This window comes from Medicago sativa, chromosome 8 (assembly GCF_051527215.1).
Source record: "Medicago sativa cultivar Bolivia chromosome 8, Bolivia_mono, whole genome shotgun sequence".
Lineage (NCBI taxonomy): Eukaryota > Viridiplantae > Streptophyta > Magnoliopsida > Fabales > Fabaceae > Medicago > Medicago sativa.
In genome coordinates, this window is record NC_140756.1 from 67,228,338 (window position 1) to 67,236,215 (window position 7,878).

General features: G+C 29.8%; 2 long non-coding RNA genes across 4 annotated transcripts; one reads left to right on the forward strand and one right to left on the reverse strand.

Moving 5' to 3' along the window:
- Positions 1 to 3,036: 3,036 nt before the first annotated feature.
- On the forward strand, positions 3,037 to 3,898 carry LOC146900749 (uncharacterized). 2 transcript variants are annotated; one of them, XR_015023083.1, is made up of 3 exons: positions 3,037 to 3,201; positions 3,295 to 3,310; positions 3,541 to 3,898. It is a non-coding gene; the product is annotated as an uncharacterized LOC146900749 (long non-coding RNA). The 2 variants fall into 2 exon arrangements; XR_015023082.1 differs by having other exon boundaries at positions 3,565 to 3,898.
- On the reverse strand, positions 3,452 to 5,260 carry LOC146900750 (uncharacterized). Of its 2 annotated transcripts, XR_015023081.1 has the most exons (3): positions 4,808 to 5,245; positions 4,147 to 4,281; positions 3,452 to 3,617 (listed from the first exon to the last, which is right to left on the reverse strand). It is a non-coding gene; the product is annotated as an uncharacterized LOC146900750 (long non-coding RNA). The 2 variants fall into 2 exon arrangements; XR_015023080.1 differs by having other exon boundaries at positions 3,452 to 4,281; positions 4,808 to 5,260.
- Between the last annotated feature and the right edge of the window lie 2,618 nt (positions 5,261 to 7,878).

A 7,878-nucleotide genomic window follows, 5' to 3' on the forward strand; every position in this document is an offset into this window, starting at 1 on the left:
GGTTCTTTGGGGGGGGGGGGGGGGGGTATAAGGGATCATAAGATTCCTTGCTTCAGGTGGTCTACCGTCCGTCAGTCAAATAAAGAAGGGGGTCTTGGAGTGAGATATCTCTGCCCTGTATGTTTAGCTTTTTTGTGCAAGTGGCGTTTGTAGTTAAACTCGGGAGGGAGTATTTATGGAGGGATATTGATTGTGTTAGGTATGGTAGGGAGGCTATCCTTGACCACCTTGGGGGCGCCCAATGAGGTTCCAAACTATCCCCATATTAGCAACAAATCTGAATGTTACTAGTGACTTGTTCTTCAATGGTGTCCTAAAAAAATGGGTAATGTGAGTTCCAGTTCCTTCTAGCAGGTTTCGTGGGTGGGGCACGATAGGAGGATAGGTGGGGAATGTCTAAGAGTTGGATTATAGGTGGATGAGGGATTTGTTTAAAAAAGTATTATAGGTGGATTCAACAATGGAAATGAATTAACAACCAATGATGAAAACCCAAAGCTAAATTTTTGTATTTAGCTTTCAACCACCAAAAAGAAAGAAGTCCCACTCTATCGATTAGCTGATGCAATGACAACTCTTTTTGCAGAAAAAATATGGCACTCATTTCCTTCCATATAACCCAAACACTAGCTAACCAAATCAAATGAACCAAAAACTTATGTTTTCTTCCTTTCTAGTATTAACTTCTAGACTTTCAAATTGAATGAGATGATCATGAATATGCAAGTGGCATGCTTAATGAATACCTAACTATTGAAAAATGAGAGACCATATACTACCACAAAAATCACTTCCCACAAACATACATAGGATCAAAGTTTTCCTACACCCTACAAGTACAACCACTAGAACAAAGTGTAAAAATAGCTGGAATAATTCCACGCCGAAACTATTATCCTTCGTTGGTAAGTGATTACGAAATAACAATCAAGCAAACTAAGAAACCTTTAAGGGTGCCATTTAGTTCCATACCATGTCAACGATGTCAGAACGACTAACGTGCTCCACAAATGACAACTTATGGCATGCATCACTTACTATATAACCTTTGACTCGATCTAGATTCCAATCCCATTTGTCTTCCACATCTTCTTGCAGAAAAATATTATACAACAATTGTCAACACTCCCACATTTGCTCCTCTTCCCAAGCGAATAACGTCCTCTGTCACTTCCAACCTTCGTCCCCAGCACCCTACCCTAAGGAACCCATCTCCGCCGCTATCACTAGACGATTTTCTCATAATTTAGAAGGATGATTAAACATATCCCGTATGGGACGGTCCTCTAACCACTAATCTAGCCAAAAAAATCATTTTGACCCCATCACCCACCACAAACATGAATTATCATCGATCCAACTTCTCACCCTTAGACATGTACCTCCACGAATACCCTCTATTTATTTCCACCACCTACAACATGTGTGTCACCCCTCCTTCCTTCAACCAACCCCTTTCCCCCCAACACCATTTACCTAACAAAGTTGTGGTGAACTCCCTAATCCTTTGAACGCCTAACCCCCATTTCTTATCTTTTATTGTCTTAAACAATGCTATGAGGGTATTTAGTACTCTTTCAGTTTTTTAAGTGTTGTTTTTGTATAATACACTCAAATTACGAAAGCAAATTTTTAAAGTTATTTTTTTCTTTTATTATAACTCATTTTAATCCAGCTATAAATTCATTTTTTTCACACACTCTCTGTCTAATAAATTTGATGTGTTATTTCTCTTTCATAATAAGCCGTTGTTAGTTATTTTAACTCTCTCAATTTTTTTTTTCCGCACATAATCTATCTTCTATTAAAGTAGTCTAGATGCTAGAAATGCACCTCTTAAGATCAACGTGTCCAAAGTTCAAACATCAACTCCTACATATATTATACAATGTTTCTACCAACTAAGTTAATTTCATGAAGACAATTTTGTTAAGGAAAATGTTAACTAGTGCCCCTGGAGCACTAGTTAAAGAAACCAAATATAGTATAAGTATATTGGAACTTGTGTAATCAAAATTTAAAAAATGTAAAAATTATATTTTCAATGCAATTTTTTTTTTCTTCCCTTTAACTAGTGCCCCGTGAGCACTAGTTAACAAGACCATTTTTTTAACAATGATACTAATTTTAATTATAAAATTTCAATGGTTTATATAACAATTATCTAGATACCAAAATTTTGTTTCAAAGAAATTTAAATTTGCACGTAACAGAAAACAAATATTGTTTTAAAATAGCATATTTAAATTTTTTAAATACATAATATTAATTAGTTTTATTGAAGAAAAAAAACATGCAAGAATAATCAAAGAGGAATATGATTGGTAAACCATATTTCTTATTTGAAAGAATGATTGAAAAATCATATCATTAAACTATCAAAACAATAATTAAATACAAATATAAAATATTATATTCAAACACCATTTTTTTTGTTGGTGATATTCAAACGACATTTAAAACACATACTCCCTCCGTCCCAATTTATAAGCAAAAAACACAAATTCACACTTATTAAGAAAACAAAAACATAGTAGTTTGAGATATAATTTTTTGTGTTATTCTTCGAATAAGTTTCATGAAAAGATGTAAAAACAATTCTTATTGGTTAATGATTATGGAGAGAATAAAAAGGAGAACAAATTGAATGCAATTTGCATTTAATTTTACTTTGGAAAAGATGATTTTTTTGAAATAACATAAAAGTTGATCTTTTTTACTTATATTTTGGGACATAGAAAATGAGAATTTTTTGCTTATAATTTGGGACGGAGGGAGTATGCTTGAAGAAATAGAATCTCTTATAATATAAGAAAGGAGTGCACGCTGCACCACAAGGCGACATCTGGCTGCGGCTTTGGTTGACAAGTGGGTAGCTTCATTATGTGACATGTGGCAAAGAAAGGTAGAGATAAAGAGTTTTGAAATATCAATGGAGGCAAAGTTTCAATTTCAAATTTCAAATACAATGGAGCCAAATTTACAATTTCAAATTTCAAATACTCATCATTCAATACTCTTTCATAATTTAATACTCTCTCATTCTCTCTCTTTCAAAAAATAAAAATACTCTCATTCTCTCAAATGTCTCTCTTCTCTCATTTTCCTTTTTCTCTTCTGTCTTTGCCTCATTCTTTTAACTCCATTTTCTTTTCTCAAATTGCAGGAATATTGTTTATTTTAAAAAGAAGAACACGACAGGTACAAGAATTCATTTTCTTCTTAACAAAGCTATCAAAATTATCACTAAACTACTTATTTCTTTTTTTTTTTGTCTTCATTTTACTGTTGCAGGATGAACAATGGTAAGGTAATAAGAACTCTTTTTCCTTTGCAAAATTGTCTTCTTCGTTTCTTTATGTCCAAAGTATCATCATATTAAACTGAGTTTACTTTTTTCCAACTGTATAACATGACAAATTCTACTTCAAAGTATCAAACAACATTCATATTCAAATTATAATAAATAGATTACTTCAAATATATAATAAAGTTTTACACCATAGTCAATCTTCTACAAATACTTATTTTCTTGCACAGTTTTTCCTTTGTTTTGTTGGACAGAAAAAATAAACAACAAATGAAGATGATGAATACCGATATGAAATAGTAAAAACCTGAAAATGAGCGAGAAAGGGAAGATGAATACAAGGATCAAAAGAAATATCAATATTTATGTTGTGATTTTATTGAAGAATTATTGAAGATAAAAGAAGACAGAGAGGAAGAGCCAACATATACATATGTGTGTGAGTTCACATGGGGAAGTAACCACAGTTTTTTTTTTTATTTCATTCTGAAGTTTTCTTTTATACAAAGAGGTAATCTGAAAGTTTAACAACACAATTAATTTTTTTTTCTTTTGAGGGAAAAAAGTATACATTCAATCAAAATTATATTCCATGTTGTACAAAAAATATTATATTTTATGCTATACCAATATTTTCTATAAAAAAAAAGGTGAGTTGAATTGGATAATTGTCATAAAAATTTATAATCACATCTATAAAAAAATATTATAATACTCAGATCTGTGATTTTTTTTTGAAGGAATATTCAGATCTGTGATTGTTTTTTCGTATAATTAAGGCTAGCCCTTTATTTAAAATGATATTTTCAAGAATATTTTCAAGAATAAAATCTTACACTTCTCTCATTAAGAGCTTTTGTTCACTTTATCCTCTTATACATTTTCCTAAACTTCATATTATGTTCTTCCACTTAATGTTGCAGGAGATCTACAAGTTGCTCATTCTCCAGTCAACAGTAGAAGCCGATGTTCTGCAAAATAAAAATCAATTTTTTAAAATTATTATGTTTCATAGGCAACAAAATAAATACCACTTGAAATATGGTCAGACATAATATTTCAAGAGAAAAAAAATATAAACAGAATAATAAATAACATAATTTAAAATGAATTATTTATTTTTTCATCAATGTATTTTGAAAAATAAGTTAAAATCTGATTTTTCATTCACATAAAATCATTTACCAACAAATTATTTCTTTGTTGAGCCATAACCAATTATTTTTATTGAGCCAACACATGAAATCCAAAAATAAATTATTTCTTTCTTTTTTTTTTCATTACCAAAAAAAATAATTTATTTTTATTGATTAATCATAGATCTGAATTTAAACAAAAAATATATATATAACAGTTGAAAACAACAAAATTATTTACCAACAAAACAAGTTTTTTCTTTTTGTTGAGCCATAACCAATTTTTTTTATCAAAAGAAACACAGATACAAATCAAAGCCTTTTTTTCGTTTTTATTAAGCATATGAATATGAAAGCTGACCTAGGGCATATGAGCGGCGAAGACGGTTTTTGCCATGGTGGTTTCCGGCACGGTGGTTGCCGGCGTACTTGCTTTGCTTAAAAAATTTCTTCGTGGGTTTTGTAGAGGAAATATAATAGAGTATTTCTATGGTGAAAGTTTTGTGAAAAAAGATTTGTGGTGTTCAAGATCTGTGTTAGAAGTTGGTGATTGAAAAATTAGAAATATCTCAGATATGAAAATAAATTTGATAGATAGATACAGGATGGAGAAATGATGAAGATGGTGGTGTCAGGGTAGCCATCGGTGGCCGGAACATGGCGGAGAACGTCCAATTTTGACATGGTGGATGATGGTGGTGGCTAGGGTATCAATGAAGAGAAAGGAGAAAAAGTTGCTAATAGGGGAGAGAGAGAGAGAGACAAAGGAAAATTAAAATGTTACTGATCCCACCTATTGAAAACTCAAAATTAATTTTTCATTTTCTATGCATGTGGGCCATCAGTTTGGACTTCAAACAACAATTAAATTTAGTTAATGTTTTTTAAAGAATTAAATTTAGTTAATTGTAAATTTATACATGGGCTAATTTTTATGACTATTGTTTTGGTTTTAAAAGCATGGGGCTTTGGGCCTTAGGCCCTCTTTTGTACCAAAAAAAAAAAAAAAAAAGCATGGGGCTAAATATATGATTTTTTTTATCAGTAAGAGGTAAGTATTTTTTTGAGCAAATAAAATGGAAGTATATGACGTTCTGTATACGGAAAATAAATTTAATAAATTGTATGGCGCTAAATTTATACACGGCCCATGAATAAAGTTACAAAAAATTATACAAAAAATATTTGTTATTGATGTAGTGTTTTGGAAGTGGTGTATACTCAAATGCACGGGATAAGTTATCACAAACGAAATTAAATTTGATAAAAGAGAAAAGTTGTTATTGATAAAATTATTTTTGTTTTGTGGTTATTGATAAAATAATATTTTTCATCGATATATTAAATTATACCCTCCGTCCCGCGAAATTAAATCTGATAAAAGAGAAAAGTTGTTATTGATAAAATTATTTTTGTTTAGTGGTTATTGATAAAATAATATTTTTCATCGATATATTAAATTATACCCTCCGTCCCGCAATAGATGACCCATTTGAAAATGTGTAATTTTGACTTAACTTACTTTGACCATATTTTTCTACTAATATACAAAGATAAATAATATCATATAAGATGTCGTTAGATTTGTCTCGGTAAACATTTTCAAAATATCAAATTTTTAGAATCTTCGAAATTTTTAGGAGTTAATATGATAAACCAGTTGTCACTTATAAAATCTTCGAAATAACTATAATGTACGGGATTAGTTGTCACAAATGGAATTAACTCAGATAAAAAAGACAAGTTGTCACTTATTAAATCTTAGAAATAACTCAAATGTACGGGATAAGTTTTCACAAATGAAATTAACTCTGATAAACTTTTATTATACAACGATATTAAGCTCTCTTTAGCTAAAATGCATGAAAGAAGTGATAAGTTATCACTAATAAAGTTAAACTTCATACGACATTCATGTTTTTTTTAGGAGTTAATATGATAAACCAGTTGTCACTTATAAAATCTTCGAAATAACTATAATGTACGGGATCAGTTGTCACAAATGGAATTAACTCAGATAAAAAAGACAAGTTGTCACTTATAAAATCTTAGAAATAACTCAAATGTACGGGATAAGTTTTCACAAATGAAGTTAACTCTGATAAACTTTTATTATACAACGATATTAAGCTCTCTTTAACTAAAATGCATGAAGAAAGTGATAAGTTGTCACTAATAAAGTTAAATTTCATACAGCAGACAAGTTTTTTTTTATGAGCAAACACGCTAAATGAGAAGTCACGTATAAAATCTTAGAAATAGCTCAAATATACGGGATCAGTTGTCACAAATGGAATTAACTCAGATAAAAAAGACAAGTTGTCACGTATAAAATCTTTAAAATAACTCAAATTTACGGGATAAGTTTTCACAAATGAAATTAAATCTGATAAACTATTATTATACAACAATATTAAGCTCTCTTTATCTAAAATGCATGAAAGAAGTGATAAGTTGTAACTAATAAAGTTAAACTTCATACGACATGCATGTTTTTTTTAGGAGTTAATATGATAAACCAGTTGTCACTTATAAAATCTTCGAAATAACTATAATGTACGGGATCAGTTGTCACAAATGGAGTTAACTCAGATAAAAAAGACAAGTTGTCACTTATTAAATCTTCGAAATAACTCAAATGTACGGGATAAGTTTTCACAAATGAAATTAACTCTGATAAACTTTTATTATACAACGATATTAAGCTCTCTTTAACTAAAATACATGAAAGAAGTGATAAGTTATCACTAATAAAGTTAAACTTCATACGACATGCATGTTTTTTATAGGAGTTAATATGTTAAACCAGTTGTCACTTATGAAATCTTCGAAATAACTATAATGTACGGGATCAGTTGTCACAATTGGAATTAACTCAGATAAAAAAGACAAGTTGTCACTTATAAAATCTTAGAAATAACTCAAATGTACGGGATAAGTTTTCACAAATGAAGTTAACTCTGATAAACTTTTATTATACAACGATATTAAGCTATCTTTAACTAAAATGCATGAAAAAAGTGATAAGTTGTCACTAATAAAGTTAAATTTCATATAGCAGACAAGTTTTTTTTTTTATGAGCAAACACGCTAAATGAGAAGTCACGTATAAAATCTTAGAAATAGCTCCAATATACGGGATCAGTTGTCACAAATGGAATTAAATCAGATAAAAAAGACAAGTTGTCACGTATAAAATCTTTAAAATAACTCAAATTTACGGGATAAGTTTTCACAAATGAAATTAACTCTGATAAACTTTTATTATACAACGATATTAAGCTCTCTTTAACTAAAATGCATGAAAGAAGTGATAAGTTATCACTAATAAAGTTAAACTTCATACGACATGCATGTTTTTTTTAGGAGTTAATATGATAAACCAATTGTCACTTATAAAATCTTCGAAATAACTATAATGTACGGGATCAG